Source organism: Apis cerana, linkage group LG12, assembly GCF_029169275.1.
Source record: "Apis cerana isolate GH-2021 linkage group LG12, AcerK_1.0, whole genome shotgun sequence".
NCBI classification, from domain to species: domain Eukaryota; kingdom Metazoa; phylum Arthropoda; class Insecta; order Hymenoptera; family Apidae; genus Apis; species Apis cerana.
The window spans coordinates 5,243,978-5,267,157 of record NC_083863.1 but is presented as its reverse complement, the minus strand read 5'-3'; the positions used below and the strand labels follow the sequence as shown (position 1 = coordinate 5,267,157).

At 41.8% G+C, this 23,180-nt stretch overlaps 1 protein-coding gene across 5 annotated transcripts in view; it reads right to left on the bottom strand.

Moving 5' to 3' along the window:
• LOC107995488 (mucin-5AC) overlaps positions 1-23,180 on the bottom strand; it is a 266,993-nt gene that overhangs the window by 92,453 nt on the left and 151,360 nt on the right. The window lies entirely within an intron of this gene.

Below are 23,180 nucleotides of genomic sequence, written 5' to 3'. Positions count from 1 at the left end.
TTCCACTAATTAGCTTCTTAGATGTTCCACCTTTTAGATCCCTTCTCTTCTCTTCTTCGCTTCTTCGGAGAAATAATAAAAATTGTTACACAGAGTTTGTTACACAGGCGTTTCGTAACAAAGAACATTGGTCGCTCGACTGACTGATTTTCTTCGTAAAAGAAGAAGAATATACGAGGAAATTCGAGAATATTGAAATATTACTTAACGAGCTAACTTTGAACTTGTTATCGTTTCTTCTTGAATTTCCAATTACCAAAAATCTCTGCCGATCCCAAAACAAATCTAACACGATTAAACGAGCAACCCCAGTCGCCTATGATATTGGCAAGTTGTTGCATCCAATTCGGTTGCTCGAGGCGCTTACACCACAGATTGGAATATCGAATTTTGGTTAAGGAATCGAGTCGTTCGATTGCACCAAGATCCAATCCGACGTGATTCTCGTGTGAATTAGCGGACGAGAAAATAATTAAAACTCTGTATCTCTCTCTTTCAACAATTTTTTCAATTCAACGTTCCATCATTTTGACACATCGAGCACAAAAGTAACAGATTAACTCGAAGTCGGGAAAAGCAAAAGTAAAAATCGATCGAAGGATCAAGTTTAATTTGGATCTTCGATCACGCGTTTGTATCTGCTCGACGGACGGAGACAGCCGGTCCCGATTTATTAACGAGGCCGCAAATCTTCGTCGTTTAGTAGCCGTGCGCTAAGTTTCTCGTAAGAAAGTTTGGTAAACGCCTAGCAAACGGTGGCAAGTTTAATGCCGCCATAAACGTATTATCGTGCCCGTCGTTCATGCGCCACGAGGCTATTGCGGTAATAAAGGCAACTTGTTCCCAGATAAATCGCAGTCCTGCATCTTGCCAGAACGAAACTTGCGCGGATACTTGTTAAACTGCTTTGATCCACCCCTCCTCCCACACCTATTAAACCGTCTTTTACTCTCTCTGGTCGACGTTTCGAGGAAATTGCTTATCGCGCGTCGACGTTTCTCCACCACAATTGGTAAATTGGGATTTCGCGTTATCTCGTGGTGTGCACGGGATAAAAAGATAGTTTAAGAGGGACGCGTACTCGGTTTCAACATTTCTTTAAATTCCGTTAAAGTTGTTCACGGAAGATATTTTGTCTAATTTCGTTTGGAGGGCAATGCGTATTCAATGGGTGTAATTAATTTTTCCCGTCAACAAGCGTTTCGAGTTTTAACTTTCGAAACGTGTGCTTTTCAAATAATATTTCGTCTATCGACACTATCTGCATTAAAGATAGCAAATATACAACAATGATACGTTATACACGGTTATATTCGACGAGTTGGTCGAAAGGAATCGAATTATTTTTGTCGATGATTCATGCATCATGATCGGACGTTTGCGAACCTCTACAGAAGGAGAGGAAAAAAAATCTCTTCTTTTTCTCTCTCCTTTTAATTCATACCGACGAAAATTCTCGTTATTAGCGAGTTGATAAATGCAAACAGATAACAAGAAGTGGATAAATCGCAGAATGGAATGACACGGGAGAATATTGGATCGATAGGTCCACTAGTTGAATCCTCCACGGAGAATTTTCTATCTAGGAATTTCTGAAGAAGAAGAAATTGAGATTTTTATCCGCTGCTTTGTATCTGGTATAAAATTTCAACAATAAGACGTAAATTAATCATTAATCCGGTTAATTTAATTCTATGAAACAATTTCAAAGAAAAAAACATAAAATTTCTCAATTTCAATTCTCTGACCAACTCGCGATACGTCGGACCATCCTAATCTTTGGGAATAGTTTCGAAGTGAAATCGGAAAGAAGCCGAGCAAGTTTTCATTCAAGAAACTCGAGGCGAGATAATGCCCTAGAAAAGTTCAATTTTCGGGACCAGAAAACTTTCCGCCTTTAACATCTTCGAGCGTGACCGGATTGGCTTACGAGGGCGGTGAACACGAATCGAGCAAACGTTACACTCGTATATACGCGTTGTACCTTTTCGTTCGATCGAACAGAAGGTAAACTCCTCTCGAATAAAATCCTGAGAGGTTTCGTTCCCGATCAAATTGAGCTCGAAATTTTTTAAATCATCTTTAACAACGTCGATCCTCCAACTCGATTCTTTTTCCCCCAAATTTCGAATACTCGAAATTCAATTCGTATTACAAATTTTCAAACGCTGTTCGAGAGTTCCATTCACTCGCCGCTCGTAACACGAGTTGAAAAGGAGGGATATATTCGTCCAGCGAAGATTTGACGAAACCGCGAAACGTTTGCAACGCCGAGGAGGGGGGCGCGCGTCCTCGAAAACTTCCATCGATTTCGTTCTCATACGTGTGTTCCCGCTCGCGGCTGCGCCGATTTCGCGTGCAACTTTTGCGTATAAATCTTATCGTGCGAAAGGGAGAGAGGGGATGGGCCCTCCGTATACCCGAGGAATACGAATAATCCTGTGAACCGTGTGCCTTCCCTCGCACCTCCACTTTTCGACAACGATATTTACGACGATCGCGTGTTCGAATTGTCCTGAAGGGGAGAGGACACCTTGGTATCCCCAAGGTTTCGAGTGATTTCGCTTTCCAAACGTTTCTTCCTTTCCTTTCTTTTTCATGCTTCGTTCTTCGAGTGATAAACGAGTGAGAAAAGTATTCGAGAGAATATGTATGTCGTCGTCGATGACGATGAGGATATCCTGGAAAATTTACGAATAATTATCCATGGAATTGATAAATTGGTTGGTGTCGTTGTGTAGTAAAAGTGTAAAGAAAACGTTGAGGCGTGTAATAATTTTTGTTTCCCCCTCCTATCTGTTATTTACAGCTTGTTTTCTTAAAAATATCGCTTGCCAAGTTCTCGAAAAAAATTCCCCTCGCCCATCACGCACTGTTCACCCCGAAGCATCCTTTCTTTACGAACATCCGTGCACACTGCGCAAGACTTTAAAAAGATAAATTCTATTCTTTGTTATCGATAAAATATATCTATACATTCGAAAAAGGAAAGAAAGAAAAGATTAAATACTCTCGTAATCCTTGCGAAACTCGGAATAAAGAAGAACATTCAAATTTTCGAAAGAGTATGACCAAGCAAGCGTAGGAATGCCGAGGGAAGATCTTCTCGATTTCTCGAATAGGCAGAAAAGGCCATCGTCTGCCCGGTATCTGACGTCATCGGTTATTTAGGCGATCGTTGGCCAGATTAAAAATATCTCTCTCGGCTTTTTACACTTTCACGATTCACGGTGAAAAATATCGATGATATTTGAACCTGTGGTAAGCGCCCCGTGAATCTCAAAATGGCGTATACATCCATTTATAGAGGCTTTTCAAACAAACCACCTCGAGAATTTTCTCCTTTTATTTTATACAGGAATTTGTGTTACTTTGTTTATCTGTTATTTGGAAAAATTCGATTTGATATCAATATGATATATTATTAGATTCTTTTCTATTTCTTAAAATTTCCACTTCACGTTTATCAGAGGATATTGAAAACAATTAAATCCCTTTAACATCAAAATCCTTCGAATTCTATGACCCGAAAGATTATTTTCTCCGTTTCCAAATTCTATTAGAAAAAAATTCCAAGGAAAAACAAATATAATTTCTTCGCAATAATTCTTCCGCTTCGGTCGAAAGCGGCAATGAACTTGAACGTGTCGTGTTAAGGAGCAATTTCCATGGCCGGGTCATAATCCGCTTTCTTTCTTTCCTTTGACTACCCTACTCCTTTAACTCCACCGTCGAAACCTTGCTCGTTCGATTCTCTGGATCCGTTTCGAATGCGCCCCGCGTGAAATTCCGTGTCCTCCATTCGAAATAACCATTCAATATCGTTATTTTAAGTATTTAACGACTCTCGCGCGAGTGTACGTACGTATAAATGGGTCATGGAGACCGTGACGCCGATGGTGGTTGAGGTCGTTTAAAATACGCAATGGGAGTCGTCGAGATTCGAATTCCACGCCGATGGTGGCCAAGGTTGGGTCAAAGCTTAGTCTTGTTCGCAAGGTCGTGATATCGAGGGTAATTTTTGAACGTAATTTTCTAGGATAATTGAGAATCGTTCGAAGGCCGGCTATCTGGGTCGCGTTATCATCGTAAAAATCGTGTGGCGGGTGTCACGGCTTCGAGGTCAAGGCCGTGCAAGGATCGTAGAGGAAAATGAAGGCGAGGAAAATGATTTTATATCTTCAAAATTGATCCTCAGATTCGAGCAATAATCAAATTTAACAGAAATATTTATACTTGTTATTCGCATGAAAGATCGATCGACTTAAACCTTCGTTTCGCATGCATCGCAAATATTTTCGTTTACGAAACCATTAAATCACAAAGAGAGAGAAATTGTCCGCTACCTACGCAACAAATTCCAAAGAATAAACAATCTGGCGTTGCTTACGTGTCGTTAAGTGTGTTTATCGAAGCGAAAAACGCGTCGATCAAACGCGCGAACGTTTTTATTTTCTTTTTCATCTTCTCGCGCGAACATGCATGCATTATTAATACACCGATAGAAGATATTTCATTCGTTTTTTCAATGTTCTTTCTAGACAAGTTTTTCACCATCATCCCTTATTTCGAAATATACATACTCAAACACGATGTTGAAATAAATACGATATTCCAAATACCTGACAGTGATGGATCGCGGCGTTCCAATTAACAAGAATCGAAGAAACTTACCTGAAACAAACGAGAAAGAAAGAGATAAGTAACGACATAAATCTCTCTTGCACATATTATAGTATTGTTGTTTCAATTCCTCAACCAATATCGATCTCCAAAATTCCACCTTCCTCTTACACTCAATTACCCAATTAAAACATCGTAGCTTCTTCCGTTCCTCAGCATTATTTCCATTACAGCGACATTGACGGATCGAAAGAAGCGTAAATACTTCACCTTCGACACCAGAATCTTTATTTCCTTTTCGCCGTGCTTGGAAAAAACGCGTTATCGATTATCCATCGACTCGGATCGATCCTCAACGAGGTCCAATGTTCGATACTTTACGCGTCCACGCGTGGCCGAGGCAGATACGAAACCAGAAACCAGAACCAGCAGACGGATAGAAGCAGGAAACGTTTAGCCGCGGATCCGCAGATTGCGTGAGTTTATTGCGTATCGTGGCCGGTCCCTCGTGGAGAATCGATATCGTGACCGACCGCGTGTTCCTCTCTCCCTCTCTCTCTGTGCACCTCTCTGTCCGTCGAGGTCGAGCAAGGCAAGCGTGTCGAGCAGCCTTCGAAGTCGCGAGTCGAGAGAGATCGATAGCCGCGATAGGATGGACCGGGCGAACAGGTCGGTGAAAGCTTCGCCGGTAACAACACGCGTAGGGAATCGGGAGGAAAGCTCGAAAGCGTGGAGAGAACGGCGATAAATAAATATTCCCGTGTTTTATGCCACGATATGGGCGGTGTTTAATGGCCGCTATTATGCGAGATACGGCCGGGGGTAATAAAATTAAGCCATTAAGGAGGTGGGATTTCGATCGATTTCATCGTGGATCTCATCCAGTTTATCGAGACCTCTCTCTCTCTATCTCTCGATTCTTTTCTCTATCGCAGGCTTGTCAAAATAACTGGGATAATAAAGAGAGAGAGAGAGAGAGAGTATTGGAATACATTGTATTACGCAGAATGTGTTACGTGTATTGTTATTTCACGTTCCACCGATTTTACGATCACGCTGCTTGAATGTATCGCATTAGAATATAACTTGGGCGAGGTATCGAAACGTGCACGCGTTTATTACGAGTTTAGCGATTAATTTACGTGAAAATCGATTTCTGATAGGTCAGATTTAGGCTTTTAACGATGGACGTTAAATCTTCTTCTAGAAACTTGTTTCTAGATTAATAATTTTCTTCGATTTCGAATCGAGTTCGTGCGTGAAACTTAGGCATCGATTCGATCGTCGGATTCGAGGCTTCCAACATCCTTTAAAAGGCTAAATACATGGTGCTGCCTTTAACGGTAACTCCCCGGGATTGAACGTCGATTTAACTCGTCGAGATTTATTCGACACGTCGCCCGGTTACCGGAACTCTTCCACCGCCATTAAAGTCTCCGCGGCTAGAATCTTAGCAAGGATCGTTGCATAAATAGCTTGGACGTGCCTTCGAGAGCGGGTATTGCACGCGCGCTGTGCAACCATCGATCCTCCGTTAAACGCATCCCTCGTAGTCTCCTCCATTCTCCGATTCGGTATCCCGGTTACCCGTGTCGAACAAATTGAAATCACCGGATGGAAAGCTCGTCTGGATCGCAATTAACGCGGTTAACGGTCTGTCTATCTCCATCCCCCCTTTCCTCGCCAATAATTCCGCGATTAATCGTTCGATCGTCGGCCAAGGACGATCGAATCCCGCCTCTTCTCCCTTAGAATGGCGGCGACAATGTCGCCTCGGCCGGCTTTTAATCGCGACTGAGCGGTTCTTCGAGCCTCAAGGACGATTGTTCCTGCCCGCTTTGTTCGCCTTTACTCCAGAAAGACCAGAACGACCCTCGAACCGGCGACTTTCGAAACTCGAGGCGAGTTCTTCCCGTCGGCGGGAACCTCGAGTGGTGCAATTTAACCAAGAAGGGGAGGGAGAGAAGAGTCTTGGAAATATTTCGAAATGAATCGAGCTTTCGTCCTCTGGATTCGAGCAAGTGTGATTTATTTATGTCCAACTGGAATTGGAGATTGGATTCTTGTATGTATTTCTTTTTCTTTTTACTCAATAATCAACTTGGATCGTCTGTTTTAAATATAGAAGCTTCGAAGTACTTTTAGAATACACTTGATCGATGATAACTTTGACGTGTAATATAAATTTATCATCAATTCCAAATATTCACTAAAACTATAACTTTTCTCTAGGCAATCTACTTTTATTCGCGATCATCTTGACGATCATTAATTCCAAACTTGATTTCATTTTTCACAATCGTCGCCTTTCACGCATTTCATTAGTAATTTGTAAACGGGAGGAACGATCCGTTTTCACAGGATGTATCCCTGTTGGAGAAAACTGGCGCTGAACCTTGTTACGCAATCAACCGTGGAAGAAAGCATCTCTAATAAACTTCTCCAACAATGGATCTCGATTAATGGATCCCTCCTCGCGCCGTTTCTCCATCATAATCATCGCGATAATTAGAAAGTTGAAGACGTTGAAAGCCAATTTTTCACTCTTGTCGACTGAATATCGAACCGTGCATCGTATGAAAATAATAACACGCGTTAATACAACCTCAACCTCCCCCCAAAAAAAGAAAACGCTTTTCAACTTTCAACCTTTAACACGTGCCACGAGTCGCATTGAAAAATAGAGAGAGAAAGAGAGAGAGGCGAGAATCGAGATAAAAGAATAAAGTTTCTTTTTTTTTCGAAGGAACGAAGCGAGCGTGCAGCACTCTTTTTCGTTCCTCCCCCTCCACCGTGGATCGTTACACGCTTTACCGTTAAACAATCCGATTTCCAGGGATCGCGTGCAACGGTGTGACGCGGGAGCGTTAATGACTCTCGTTATTGACGCATCGCGTGTCGGGTGTGACGCCTCCATCCGCGAAACACATCGTCGCGCGTGTTATTTTCCGCGTTTCCACCGCGTTCGCGCCAATTACCGCCTTCCTTCCGCGGGCTTGAATAAAACATCACATCGGTTTCGAAACGATCGAGCGCCCAACTATTTCCTTTCCACGTTTACGCCGGCCGGGGATAGGATTCCTCGAGAAATATCCGTCGATCGAATCATCAGCCGAAATATTTTCTATATATATATATATATATTATTAATTTGTTGATACGTTTAGAAGAAAAATTAGAGAGGGAAAATGGTGAAATTTATCGTATAATTCGTGTATATGGAGAAATAAGAGTGATTAAATGAAATTAATCTGACATTTTAATATCTCTCGTTTCAAAATCTAGAATTGAGACTTGTTAACTCGAAGAGGATGCGTATAGTGTACGTTGTGTTACACGCTCGAGTGAAACGGGAATCTCCAGGCCATGAAAAAACAATTATTTCTTCTTATAAATCAGGGCCGTGAAATCAGCCGTTAACGATGCGGCTCATACATTGAATCGAATAATAATAAACACGCCACGGGATCCTTAAGTTACCTGCAAATTGGAATGAAAATCGTAGGAAGCATTGTATCCTTAATTTCGTTCAATTTTGAACAAAAATTGACTGTATTATTATTATTTTTATTATTATACTTCATCGTAAACACGAGAGATTAATAATCCGAATAGAATTTGTTTTAAAACTTCTTTTAAAATTGATAGAATTTTAAAAAAAAACGTTCGTAAATAAATGAAACGTGCGAAATTTCTTTTCGCGCGAATTTTTATCTAACGAGGAAAATTACCCTCATTTTCCATCATTATCATCCTCGAGTCACCACGAGACTAACGACATCAATCATCCAACTACGTACCCATCTAAGGTACAATGAATATTTCCAGCAAACGCATCCATCCCATCCCAAACTCCTGGTTAACACCAGCTTCGACGATTTCCAAGCAAAAACTTTCGAACGTCCCGTTAGCAGCACGTGAAACGTGTAACGGGAGGATGAGAATTCGTTAAATCGGTTAGAGAAGGATGTTCGAAGGCGTGATAATTATTCCTTGGACGAGGCAGGAGGAGAAATAGCTGGAGGCTTTCATAAATTCCTCGTCCTCTCGATCGATCGATATCCCCACAATGTATTTCTTCCCCTCTACTTGGAAACAGAACTTGGAATTTCCACGATGTAAATGCCCCATTGAACGAACGCATTTCCTCTCTTCATCTAGAGTATTCTCTTCCCTCCTTCCTTCTCTCTCCTTTTTCCTCCGCCATTCTCCTCGTTTCTCGAGACGAAAGAAACAAACCTCCCTCGCCTCGAAGCCAGTTCACGAAGCTTACGAGCTTTCCAGGAATATCGGCGTATCTGCTGCCTTTGCTTACAAATATCCCCCCCGCCTCCACCTTTCTCGCGGTCACCGTGATGGGAATGCTCGATCGAGCGGTAAATCGAGCGATCGTTCGCCTCGGGAATGGATTGTCCTCGGAGAGAAGGTGTTCTCGTTCGAGAACGAGCAGGGAATTCGTCGAAAATGACAAGGTGTAAAAGAATGGATAATTATTTAAAAAATTTCGCGTCTTATTAGAACTTTATTAAATTTGTAATTGATAATACGTATATAATATCTATACAATATCTTTCATCTGATATAATTATAATTTCAGTTAGTAAGGAAGGAGTAAAAATTTTTCGAATTATTTCAATCGTTCAATCTATCGAACAGGTGTTGACAATTCGTCCTGTCAGATACACTGAACTTGACCTCGTGATCTCGCGGAGAGGACACGGCGTCCAATCGAATCATCAGCGAGAATCTCATTCCGCTCTCGTTCTGCGGTGAACGTCGTTGGTAAGCGAATAACACGGTTCTCGCCTTCGTAGTTTGCATCGATCGAACGTTCGCCAATGGACGATCACTGGTTTCGAGCTTTAATTAGCATACACAGAAGAGGATTTATTTTTTGGCGAATATCGAGGGGGGGAATTCTACGTAAGCGCGAACAAAGGTTTCAGAAACAACGAATTTTTTTCTTATTACAGATTGGATGTCCTTGTCCTTCTTTTATATTTGACGGGAAACGGGATATTTTTGGATCGAATGAAACAACGGATCGCGTGTTATTTTGTTATTTATCATCGACGCGAAGCGGTCGTTTTTTCTTTCTTTTTTATTTTTCCACGCAAATTGGACCGGGTCCAAATCCGAAAGCATCCGAATAATTGAAAGAACGAACGATTAATAAATCTTCTCGCCTGGTTAATAAACAATTTTCTCCCAAAATATGATCAAGAAATACGAAATTTCGAGGATCAACTTTCTATATATCCTTTTCCACCTCTGGAAAAAAGAAACATATATATATATCCGTGTTCCAAATTTAATCATCGAGGGAATAACATTCCAATGGATCCCAAGACCAGACCGAAAAGCAAGGCCGCTAATACGTGTGACGCATCGAAACACGACCAAATTCAATCTTTCTGGCATGTCAGCTCACCGCGACAACGAGCAACGCGGGCTCACCAACGGGCTCCACGTCACGCCGAATAACAAGGTAGCTCGATTTTCCAGCGGCTGGATCGCAGTTAATATCGTTGACGGCCATTAGAAGGAGGAGGGCGTGGATAGGTTGCACAGCTCTGCGCGCTACAAATCGACATTATTTCGAGGATTGGCCCGCGGCCAGCCGCGTTTCCACGGATCGGTATTTTAATAAGCCCGTCAGCGTCGTTCTTGCGTTCCTTTCTCTCTCTTTCCCTCCCCTCGAGTTTCTCCACTCGTGTATAGCTCTTTAATAAAAGAGCCGCGAAGAAGGGAGGAGGAGGAGGGGCGAAAAAGGGGGAGAAAAAAGAAGGTCGTAGGTCAACGAGAGAATGTGTACCGGGGCTGTGGTGTGTCGTCGATGTTGGATGTAGGGCGAACGTTTTTATCAAGAGGCGTAAATTATTAACCCTTCGCATTTCAGAGAGGATTATTACTCCGCCAATTGCTTTTCCTTTCTTTCTTTCTTCTCTTTTCTCCTCTTCACAGGGATTTCGCGTAAGCAGTTCGAGATGAAATTAAGAAGAGATGGATATATTATGCACCTATTATCCTTTGATTAATTTTTCATACTAAAAGAGGTAAGTGAAAAACGATTTCAGAAAAACGATCAATTTAGAAATAAATTCAACGGATCGAAATTTTAGCTTCTATTATTTTAATAAAGTTTGAAGTAAAACTCATTTTTATTTCATTTCCATATCCAGCTCAAAAGTTTTCATCGCCCCTTTGATCAAACGTGGTTCGACGAGAGACGCGTAAAGGGTTAAGAAAAGATCGTTAATTAGGGCTTAAACGAGCGTGGTTCGATCGTGCATTTATCAGAGAACGGTTTTACGGCTGTGCAAAGATCGTTCGACGCGGGAAGGATGGAGGAAACGGCTGGCATCGAAGCCACGCGCGAGGATATTACGAAAGTTTAAATATTGTTCGAGCGCCCGGGAAAGTGATTGATGACGGCCGTGGACGTTTATAAATTGCCCGATAAATGGCGTATGCGAGACGGCTGTTGAGGTGAGAAAAGAGGATGTAACAGGGGGAGAAAGAGAGAGAGAGGAAGAGAAAGAGTAAATAAACAACGCGATACACGAGCCTTTACGACTCGATACGTGCGTAACATCGTTTTCCCGGCGCAATTTCGAACGTTAAAAGGAGCGTTAATTGACGTAGTTACGGAATGACTCGATGTATTATCGCAATCAACGCTCGTTTTATGCGTCACGGGTTAAAGGACAAAGTGGTTTAACACCCCCGCGCATCGGGGTCACGAGACACACACGAGAGCACGGTTCTCCTCGGCGAAGCGGAACACACCCGCGCAGCTTTCCAACTTTCCCCTCCCGCTTCGTTTCGAGGAGGAGGAGGAACGTTGAAAACCAACGAATAGAATTTCGAGAAAATTCTTTTCCCTCTCGTCCCAGATACGGATACGATTGAAAAAGTATTTGTCAAGAGAGAATTTATAGATTTCCAATTTAAAAGTGAGAGGTTAAACATCAAGTTTAACAACGTCGAGGAAAAATGTGTATGAAGAGAAGTGGGAGCATGGTAAAATATCGCAGATGGCGTATTATTATCCGTCGCATGTTTTACTAGTTAAAACTCGATTAAAAATCAGGAAAACTTTAAACTGCTATAACTCCAGAGGTAATAACTCTTTATCGACAGACGAACGATCGTTAGAAGCGCAGAATCATTCCCTTTAAAACCATCTTTCGCGTATTCCAATACTACATCCGGTTCCCGAGATATCCCCGCGTAAACGAAAAGGCAATTTTGAACCGGGTTTACCTTAAACCCGATTAGGCCTTATTAAAATTAGAAAAAATTCGAGCCGCTATAACTCGGAAGATAATGGCTTCCGGTCAACGGGTGAACGATCGTTAGAAGCGTGGGATCTTGCCCTTTGAAACGCTCTTTGATTCATCTCGATACGACTTCCGGTTCCCGAGATATCGTCGTGTAAAGAAAGAAGTAATTTTTAATCGTTTATTATCTTCCTCCTCGTCGCTTATTCGGACCTCTCGCTCGCACCTCGCCTCACTGACCTATCTTAATCTCCAGACGAGCGACGGACGCGATTCCTGGAAAAACAATAGCGCGCGTTTCCAGGAAGAAATGTAGGTCAGTGGGTCGCGGACCCATTCACAATTTCTGACGCTAAACTTCAAGCCCTTGTATCTCGGCGATCATTTGATATATCGGGATGAAACAAAACGGGGCTTCAATGTCATGGCTTTCTCCGTTATCCGAATAGACTTTGACGACAAAAGTGTTAACTATTTCTCGCATTTTTTCCAATAGAAAAATCCAAGTTCGATTCCTCGAAACTTCACCATCTGATCATCTAAATTGATCGCAATTAAGTTGCACGAAAATATACTCTCCTACATCACCCTATTCCCAAACAAATATTAAAAATTTTAAAATTCGGATCGAGAAAAATTGGACCAAGGTAATGGGATGATCGGCTCGTTCAGCCTCAATCGGCCGGATGTGCACCGTCCCCTAAACCCGGCCCGATCATCGGGCCAATTTTTCCCCCGGCTCGGTTGAAGATTGGCGTGCGAGACGCGCGCGTTGAAGTCAAAACCCGGAAGGTTTCCTCTTTCGAAGGCCTGTTACACGAAAGCATGCTCGCTCGTACGCGTAAGCAACGTGTAATATACGCGGCTAATAATGCACGGAATAAACGGTATATTACTGTTGAGCATTTGGCCGGTGCACGTTTATTAATATTGGAAAATATCCATCTCGACGATCGTGACGATCGGGGTTGGCCATAAATTCCAACCAGGGGAGAGGGGGTGAAACTGGCTCGCGCAAGCTCCGAGCCTTTCTATGACCGACCTCCCTCTCTCTCTCTTTCCTCCTCCTCTTCTCATCGTATAAACGATGCTCGATGCCGAAATATCGGATTTTCGCGGCGCTCTCGATAGTCTGAATTAAATTAAGTACGGACTTATCCGGAGTTCCGTCTAATTTAACGGCGGGCAACTCGAATTTTCTGTGGAATACGCGGGGGGATTAGTACGAAGGTAATTTATAATCTTGATTGGCCTCGAATGGTCTGTCTTGTTTAAAATTTAATAAAAATTTCGCACTTTTTTAAAGCGAGTTTACCATTGAAGAGTGGATGGAAAAATTTTTGGAAGATTTTGCAGATGTTTCAAGTTGCAAAGTAATTTACTTCCTCTTCTCGTTCCTTTCTATTTTTATTATCTTAATATCATTTGGAATTGGATTTTACAACTAGGATCACCAAAGTGGTAAATGTATAAGGGAGATAAGACTTTTTACGATTATTTATATACATATTTACACGTGTCCAATTATTTTTATACAAAATTTACACAATCTTAACTTAATGAAATTGAATTTTATTCGATTGAACGTGATAACCCCGGTTCGGCCATCGCGAAAGAGAATTTTGTTTAATTCGAAAAGCCGCTTATGCATTTGCCTACTGTAAAGATCAGACAGATTGAAAATGTATTATTGAAAACTCTACGTGCCGTAATTTTGCAAAAAAAAAAAAAAAAAACAAATCTAAAGGATAACACTTTATTACACCGCTTTAATCCTCCCGAATCCTTTTCGATATTCCAGATAAGACGAAACGATTACCGTAAAAAGAAGTAATCGGGTTACTGGTGTGCACGCGTTTGTGTACGTATGCGTGGTCAACGATCGCGTCGAAATGGCTTCCAGCAATCGTGCAACGAGTTCTCCCTTCCATGCTCATCCGATCCTTTCAGAGACGATTCGTTTTCAACGAGGCGGCCGGATAACACCGATAGAATAATTCGGCCAATTTGCCTCGTCGAGGCGAAAGGCAAGCTTGGCCTCGAGGGCAAAGACCGATCACATCGGGGGCTGAAACTTTCAAAAAAAAAAAAATTCCCCTCCCAACGCTGGTCGATTACGTTTAGTTGATTAACGGTTAACGCTCGTTTATCGGCTATTCATAAAATTCACGGGTACGGTGCAAGAATGGCGGCGACCGGAAGCGGAGGGAGGGGAGTGGAGTCGAGTCGACGTGGCAACGGTAATGGAATTGCTCCGCGGCAATGTCAAGCCGCGATTTTCCACGCGATTCCACTTCTCTGCGATTAGCATTCTCGTTATGTAAATATTCGTCTCGTTTTTATTACTCGGCTCACAAACGAGGAGAAATCGTGAAAAACCCTTTCTCCGCTCTCTCGCTCGTGCTATATTTAAATAATAACAGAATTTACGCGTGTAAATCGTACGTAACACGTGGCGTGGGATCCCTTTCGTCGAGGATGCGCGGTAGATTGAAGTGGAATTCGTAAAAAATCTACGAAGAAGAGTACATATTGGTGGAAAGGGTGATGCAATTCGAAATTTGCAAAAATTTCGTAATATACGTATACAACATATATCGAATATCGAATAAGAACCGTGTTTAATTTTTCTTTTTTTAGAGAGCAAATTGAATAAACAAAGATTCGAAAGTTATATCCACGAGGGAGAAGGAATTGTTTCCGTCGTTAAAGGAAGAAGAAGAAGAAGAAGAAGAGAGGAGAATAGAAAATGGAAATAGACGGGATAATGGACGTTAAATGGGAAAAAAAATATTCGTTAGAAGAATTTTAATGAGTACGCCACGCAACTCTTTCGGCAACGAATTTAATAAACCATCGTTCCGCGCCGCTCGCACGAAACATTCTGTTAATCGTGTTTAATGAACATTGCGAGACGAATACGTTGACGGCTTATTACGCTGGCAAACAGGAACAGATGTAATTTAACGTGGCCAGACGACGTTATCGACGCGCGTCGTTGTAAAATTATCCCGCGTTGCGAATTGTAACGTGTTCCGGGATTGATAATACAAACGTGACTGTAGAAATTCGATAATAAATAATTATATACGGTATGTATGTCGTACGTTGTAATTTTCAGAGAAACAAATCTGAAATTATGATGTTCAAAAATTTCTTATCTTCGTGCAAATATGTCTTACATAAAACAATGTAATTATATTTAATATAATAATAATAAAACACGACAGTGAAATTGCATACATGTCGCTTTATGTAATTTAAATTCATCGGTGAAAAGAATATGTGCATTGGAACAGAAAAATTGAATGGAAAATTGAAGATAGATTGGAGAATTAATTAAAAATTTGAGAAGGATTAGAGAAAAGTTCGACGATAATTCTTCTTAAACTTTTCAACGTTAGAGAAGAAGAGAACGTTATTATGCAAAAAGGCGAGCGAAAGAGTTGAAAAGTAGATCACGTGACGAGTAAACGGTAGATGGAAACGTTAAAAAAAAAGAAAAAAAGAAAAAGAGATAAAATGTTTGTCGATCGATTTTAAAGCAAGCACTTATCAAGACTCGTTACGATACTTAGCGTCCGATCGTCGTTGATACGGCGATCGACGACGTAAATCACTTTTATGCCCGCAATTTACATGCAATTCGCTCGAATCCGCGTCTGTTTAGTTTTAGTAGGATACATGCGCGTGCGCCTCGGCCGCGCAATTATAGAGAGGCGAATAGAGCGAAATTATAGGGATCCCTAGACGCAAGCGGACGAAACAAGGGATTTAAGAAATTATCCGCTCCTATGGAATTCTTTCCGGCCACCCACTTTAAACATCGTGTCAAAGGAATCTTGTAAAATCCTGTCCTTTGCGGCGTCGTTTATCATTCTTTTTTTTTTCTTCCTTTTTCCCCCCCTCTCCGCCATAACGCTGCCATAACGACTCGTTTTCCACGATCGATTATTTCTTGGTAATTTAATCGTTCCGCTCATCTCTCCCGTGAAACTCGATTTTCGACAAAATTTTTAATCGACGTCCTGACGCGTGGGCGACATAAAGTGCCACTCTAGCCAATTAAACCGGAACTACGTTATGCTTTTTATGCTTGGAGGAAGATTTTTTTTAATAATAATATCGTTACCGCTCTAGATATCGTATTTCCATTATTTTAAAATTATTTACGAATACGTTGCCTTTCGATGATACAAAAGTATATATATATATTTATAAGTTGGAATTTTAAAGATGTTTAAGCTTCTGTGGCGACATGAAAAGTTTGATGAATCTCGCGCCGATTGTTTTCGATTGTTCTTCGTATTCATTTCGCTCGAATCCGGTGTAACTGACCGATATCCACGACAGAAAATGGAAAGGACGGGCCCCCGACGATCCATCGCGACCAAGACCACGACTCGGCGCGAATCGGTGTTGGGAAAACCATTCCCGTTTATTAATTTATCGTGGAAGGGTGCGCGCCATCGGGCCGAGGAACCGCAATTCGGTTTCGAAAGTCAATTAAGAGGTGGGCCGCTCGCGACCCCGTGGTCGATCGACCTGGAAAATTTCACTTGGCCGCGCGATCCCTGCCTGCGTTATTGCCGCCTCTCTCGATCGATCGGAGCCGCTGTTCCATTTCAATACCAAGAAGAAACGAAAAATGAAATATTCATCGTTCCTCGTCGCTACACCGTATATCGTGAAATAAATTTTCCACACCTCCCATGGAATAATTCCAGCCAGGAAGAGAAATTTGTACTAGGAGCTGTATGCGCACGTGGTACCTACGTACTAGGAGGTTTTACGTAGGAATTTTATCCGGAATTTCTTGTACTTTACTTTGAAATGGCAGAAAGTAAGAGACTTTTGTACGAACGTGAAACAACAATCACTCGTTATTTATTCCTTATTATTCGTGACAAAGAAAAGACGAAGACTTGTCCCGTTCAATGATCTATAGGGTATTCTAGATAAAATTATGTACATTTTTAATCAGAATTTTAGAACGATTTTATTATACAGTTTTTTTTCTTTTACTCTCTCTCTGGAAAATCCATAATTATTTTTTATTTTCTCGTCGAAATATCGCGTTGGTAAATTCGAGCAGAGGAGAGGGAGGGAGCGTGAAGGAAACAACAAGCTTGTTTAGAGCTCGCGTTCCACAGGTGGTGATACGCGTATTCGATCGTAAATTCGGGTAAAATAAAAAATTCACCGATGAAAATTCTTGCTTTCGACGCTCCGGTTATCAGAGTCGAGCACGAGGATCGAATTATCGGGGAAATCGAGCACGCCCACGCACACGGGGAAATATCTTTCGCACTGATTCCAGAGCAACGCGGAGAAAAATATTCCAATTTGTATAAAACGAACTCATCCATATCCCCGGTTTATTTGAAATGAATCGTACCGATATCCTTCGATATTATGGATTTCCGACCTGCGAATCGTGGCCGCCAAAGGGGTTGGCAAACTGATTTTTTTTTCAAGGTTTATCTCTATCGATATTATTTTTTTTCGACATAACCATATTTTTATAACACGGAGAAAATATTCCACGAAATGAAAATAATCGCTCGTGACAAATTATATCGATTTCAAAAATTTGTTTAAAGGTAAAGATTGTATCGACAAAATTTCCCTATTTTTTATATTTCGCTATCGTTATTTTTAGTAGTAAATAACGAATAAGTTTAAATGGTTTTCGGTTGAAACATTAAAGAGTCGCTAAAAATATTGAAAATTCATTATAGGTCATATATATTAAATATTTCACATTTGTTACGACAGGTTTCCAATACGTTGACTACGAGTTAACTCTGTATTCGTAGAAATCCATTACGAGTTATTTCATAACTAATAGTACTCGTCGCCTTCCACGAGCCTCGTTGCAACGTATGTGTAGCCGCATCGAATATTTATTTAAAAGCTACGCTCGAAGTCGATCAAACAACCGAGGCTGAAATTTTTGTCATATAAATACGTAAATCTGACTAAAGAATAAAAGGGACGAGAAATATCCAACGATATAAAATAATTGGAATGATTCGATTCCACCGACGATAACAAAATCTCTTTCTCTTTTAAAAAACGTTACGTGCACCACTCTTTACTCTTCGAATGTAAAATTTTACTTTCCTACAATCGCTCGTAATAAAAAAAGTTTTAAAAAACACACCGTGTTTTAAAACTGTAATTACAATAGCAAAGCATACACTTTCCACAAATTTATTTATTTATATTTCCAATTAGAGCGTTGTGAAACCGAGCCGGCCAATAAATATCCGATAACAAGAGTTCAACGATGAGAAAAACGGTGCACGTTGGAAAGATCGAAGAGAAAAGCGGTTAAAAAAGAGAGAGAGAGAGAGAGAAAAGGAGGAAAAAAAAACCAGAAAGGGGAGATGGTTGGAGAGTCGTAAATATCGGACGCGTAAATATTAATGACCGTGCGAGGAGATGGAGGAGAGGAATCGGACATCGATAATCTCGGTCGGCATTGAAATAAATGGGACGGCGCGAAACCGTCAGCTTTTCAAAGTTTGCGGCTGGAATTGGCCTGGCCCGCGACAGAGTAGCAGCGGGGCTTAATGGAGCGCGCGATGAATATGGAATTCCCGATGAATTGGCTCGCCTCCAGAAGGCAGTTTGCCTTTCGATCGCCACGGCTCGTTGTTAATTAAAGTGCTTTTAATTATCCGCCTCGCACGAATATCTCGAGACGGATGTTCCATATACAAAACCGCCGTCTTGAGACGATTACTTTCAATCCATACATTTCCATTAGAATCCAATTTTTGAACAACCAATCGAAGCTTTCTCTTCTCAAAAAAACTGGTGGCTCACAATTTTTTAAAAATTGCGAACGATCGTATAAGTAACCAAGTTAACTTCAACTCGATTAAAAAGAGAAAATAAACAATAAAAGAAATCGATATACACATATACATATCTCTTCTCCAAAACACATTTTTCGAAAAACACGCAATTTCAAACCGTTGCACGTGCAATCGTTTTCTCCTCTCGCGTGGAATTTTACGACTAATCAATGAAGCTCGGGAAGAGGAGGGAGGGAAGAGGCGAGGCGAGGCGTTGGCGAGGAAGACGATGGGGAGGTGGGGGATCGCTTAAGGAGGATCCGAGTAATTGGCGAAGTCGTATTTTCCCCGAGCATCGAGAAACGCTGCCTCGGCTTCCGGGGCCGGGAAACTTGTTCGCCAGTTTTACAGGGGCGAAGAACTTCTTCCCTTCGAAATTCCGGAAACGGTGTTCGGCTTGGCGTCGAGGGGAGGGGGTGGATCCTCTTTCTCCGTTCCCCTGACGTTCCCGTCGTTTCAACCAACGCGCGGGAACTGACGTGTCCGGGGGAGGTTCGGTTTTGTAGGTGCACGCCGACAGATTCACGTACAACTTTTATTGCCTGCCGAATTTATGGGGTGTTTGCGCTAGCTACGGAAACTCGCGGCAAGTATAAATTCGTTCCCCGCCGCGCTGAGATTTTTCGGCTTGAGATTTATTTCTTGGGACGATTTTCTTCTTTTTTTTTTTTTTTATTATTAGAAATAGAGGTTGGTTTAACAATTCATATTTTTGAATTGGTAAATGGTTTCGTTTCATTCGACTCGAAATCAATCAATTTCGGTGTCCCAGAAACCAGGAGCAAACGAGACGCAAGGTTGGCCCGACCAATTAGCTTCGACCTTCGTCTAGAAACGAAACTAGCGGGGCCCAACATATATATATGTATACACACAAACGTGTTTCGTGTTTACTCAACTGAAATTTCGCTCGAAATTGAGCTCGTAGCAGACATCGACCTAGTGTTTGCTCCGTTTGCTTCGAAAACGTGCGGAAACGTCGATGATTCGTTGGATCGTTAACTGCTCGCAGTCGATTAATACCTGCTCGTTATTCTAACTATCCGAAAAGTTATTCCTCAGCGAATCGACTCAGATCCTTGGAAAGGTCCTTCTGCAACGTAAAAAAACGTGATAAACTACTGTATAATATTTTCGACTTTTGTCAAATTCGTCGATGAACGCGATAAATTTTCGCTAAACTTTTCCCAAATAAACGATATTTAGATACTTAGAACACGGGTTCAAAGGTGATCCACTTCTTAATCGAGTCGAAGAATCGAAAAAGCAGCCACGTCCCCTGCCATCCTGATGAAATGAATCCTGACAAATACGTATTCAATAAAACTCGATCGAGTTGATTCCACGAGTTTCTAACCGCTTCATCCCCGTTTAATTCACGCCACGCGCGTCCATCGCGTTGACGAGTGGAAGAGGAAATCGGATAGGGGAATAAAAGGAGGGGATCTTTATTCAACATGGGCGGGAGAGGAAGACGTAGCCGATTAACCCGATACACGAGGCGAATTCCCGTTCACGCGATGCTCGTAAAAGTTTTCTCGACGGCCGAGAGAGCGAGTATTCGCAATATCCCGTGTAGGACGTGTCATCCGTGTTGGCGTCAAAGTGGCTTCATCGATCTTACACAACCTCTTACCACCTCCTCCAAGGCTGAACGAGCCGCGTGCGCTTATAAAACCTCGCTCTTCCTCCCCGTGATGGCCCTCCTTATTCGCCGATTGATCTCTCGACTAATCTCTCCTCCTAATCGAAACGGAGACGCGCCTCTCTCTTCTTCCTGCCGATTGTACATTTTCACGTTTCGTATCGTCTTTTTACGAGGATTTTCGAGGCAAGGAAACGCATGGAATATATATATGTATATAGAATAAATTTGTGAATCGAGGTGTTAAATTATGTGCGCAACACTCCAACTTGTTTAAAATTTTGATTACCATTGTGCAACTTTGTTCATCTTAAGAGCGTGTATATCAAAGAAAATGATAAAACTTGGATTTTATAACTAAGTTTAAAGTATTTACAGATGACACTTTGAAAATACTGATGGACAGAATTTTATAGATTTGGAAATAGAGTAGGAAGAGGAGATAAAAAATGAACTAGATCGTGTGAATGATATAAGGAGGGAGGCAGAGAATTAATTAAATGAATCTAATTGTTTGATCAATAGTGTTCGGAGATTCAAAATTATATATATTTATTATACGGTAATATTTTTTTCTTTTACATTCGTAGGATTTTTCGTGGAAGGGATAACCGAGATGGGTTCAATATTCACGTGCAATCTTGTAAGGCACAAGTTATCCCCGGATAATCGTGGTAAAGGGTATTCAATAATGCAGATAAACCGATGCAACTTCTCCACGGGAACGGTTTGCCCCGTTTATATAGCGCGCTCTAGAGAGAATCAGGGCAAGTGGAACAAAGGGGGTACCAGTCTAACCCCTAACGATCGATGTCGCTTTAACCACTCACCGCTACTCCTAATCAAACTTTGCCGCCAACCCCCTCCCTCCAACAATTGTTGATAGTTTCCAGTCGAACATTTTTGATTTCTTCCTTTTTTCCTCTTTTCTTCCGTTCTTTCTGGACGAGTGTCCCTTCGAGGAAAATGCTTTTCCAGTTCGTGGAATTATAAACGGGATCATTCCAAGTGGAACGAATTCTGATCTCTGACCGTTATTCGCTGCGCGTAAAGATTTTCTATTCGATTAAAAATAATTCAAATCCTTTTGAGGGGTCCAGCTAAATTATTCACACGATTCTATTTTAAATTTTTTAGCAACGGCATTTCGCAATCTATCCAAGAAGAAACTCGCTAAGTGGAAAAACAAAGTTTCGAGGATATCATCGATTCCGCGTTATCCGATACATTTTTTTCGCTTTGAAAAATGGGAGGAGCGTTTCCACCCCTCGTAGTTGGTCATCGCGATTTCGAAAAATACGCCACGTGTTTTTCCCACGAATTGCGAATTGGAGGACTTGTAATTCGAAACGATATACGATTCACGTTCCTCCATTTCGAAATTCATCTCTTCGGTTTGGAGAGGGAGAAGCAAAGGGGATACACGGGACGTGTATCGTTTTAATGGAATTTTAATTGCTCGAATTCTTACAGGGGGACCATTAACACGTTCGCGACAACACGTGTGCACGTTCGTTCACCATTCAAATGCAAATTGCACCGTGTTTTCCATAAGACTGTAATCAGAGTCGGCTGTTTCGCGTTTCTTGCTACGTTTTAATTCATCAAACTGATAAATACGAGTGAGACGTGATATACGGAGCACAATGGAGCTTTTAATCCACGCCAAATATTAATATCTGTAAATTGATCGAGCTTGTGACAAGTTAACTTGATAAATTTATCAAGTTCAAATTACCAAAATGCCCGAATGTTAAACTATAATCATAAAAACGTATATCAAAATACTCTCTTCTCGAATTAATCGAGAAAATAACACGCAATTTCGCAACAGGGACGAAATGAAATCTCGTCAAATTCCTCTCTCTCTCTCCACGGTGCGCTCCATCAATTTCCAATCAGTGAACTGGGCGAACCGCATCTTCAGGATCCGCTCGATGCGCCCGCAATGCGGAAACAAACTGTGCCGTGTCGACGACGACGACGACGATCCCCCTCGCGAGTATCGTTCTTAACCACAGGTCGCGATCACGATTGTCAAAGCGGTTAACGAGCTGTCCCCTCGATCGTCGTCGCGATCGAGCCGCATCATCGTCGAGAATCCGATCGCAGGACGTGCTCGTAACGTAAACGGTGATTCACAAGTAAAACCGCTTTTCGAAACACGCGCGAAGAATAAAACACGTGGAAAGTCGCGTAATAAGGGAAAGTGTTTTACTATTCGAGAATTTATCTCTCGAGAAAGATGAATACGATCTGCCACTTTTCCATTTACACCAATTACAGAAAGCATCGTCGTATCTTTGTCATCCTTGAAATTACGATATTTCAAAACGTATATATCCACGGTATTGTCGTCATATTGTAAGCATTGTGACATTTATCGCCTCGGTCGTTTCCGAGACACCCGGTAGACAGTTCCGCGTTCGACCCACTTCCGGGACGCTTCGGTATGTAGTTTGCGGTCTACCGCGAGACGTCGCGTCCCGTACGGTTACGTTGTAATTTGGTACCGGTTTACAGGTCGATTACCGATGCCGAACGGCTGCGAGCATCGCAGTTTCTCGTTTATAGGGGCGAGCGGATTGCCCGATCGAGCGAGAGCCGCTCTAATGGCCAACTGCCTGCGAAATCTCTCTCTCTCTCTCTCTGTTTGCGGACACCGTGTAATTGCGGATAATAAGAGGACGACGGCCCCGCGCCCATTTCAACGGAACACGGGTAAATTTGCCAACGCGTCGCTCCAGATTCCCGATTTTGCAT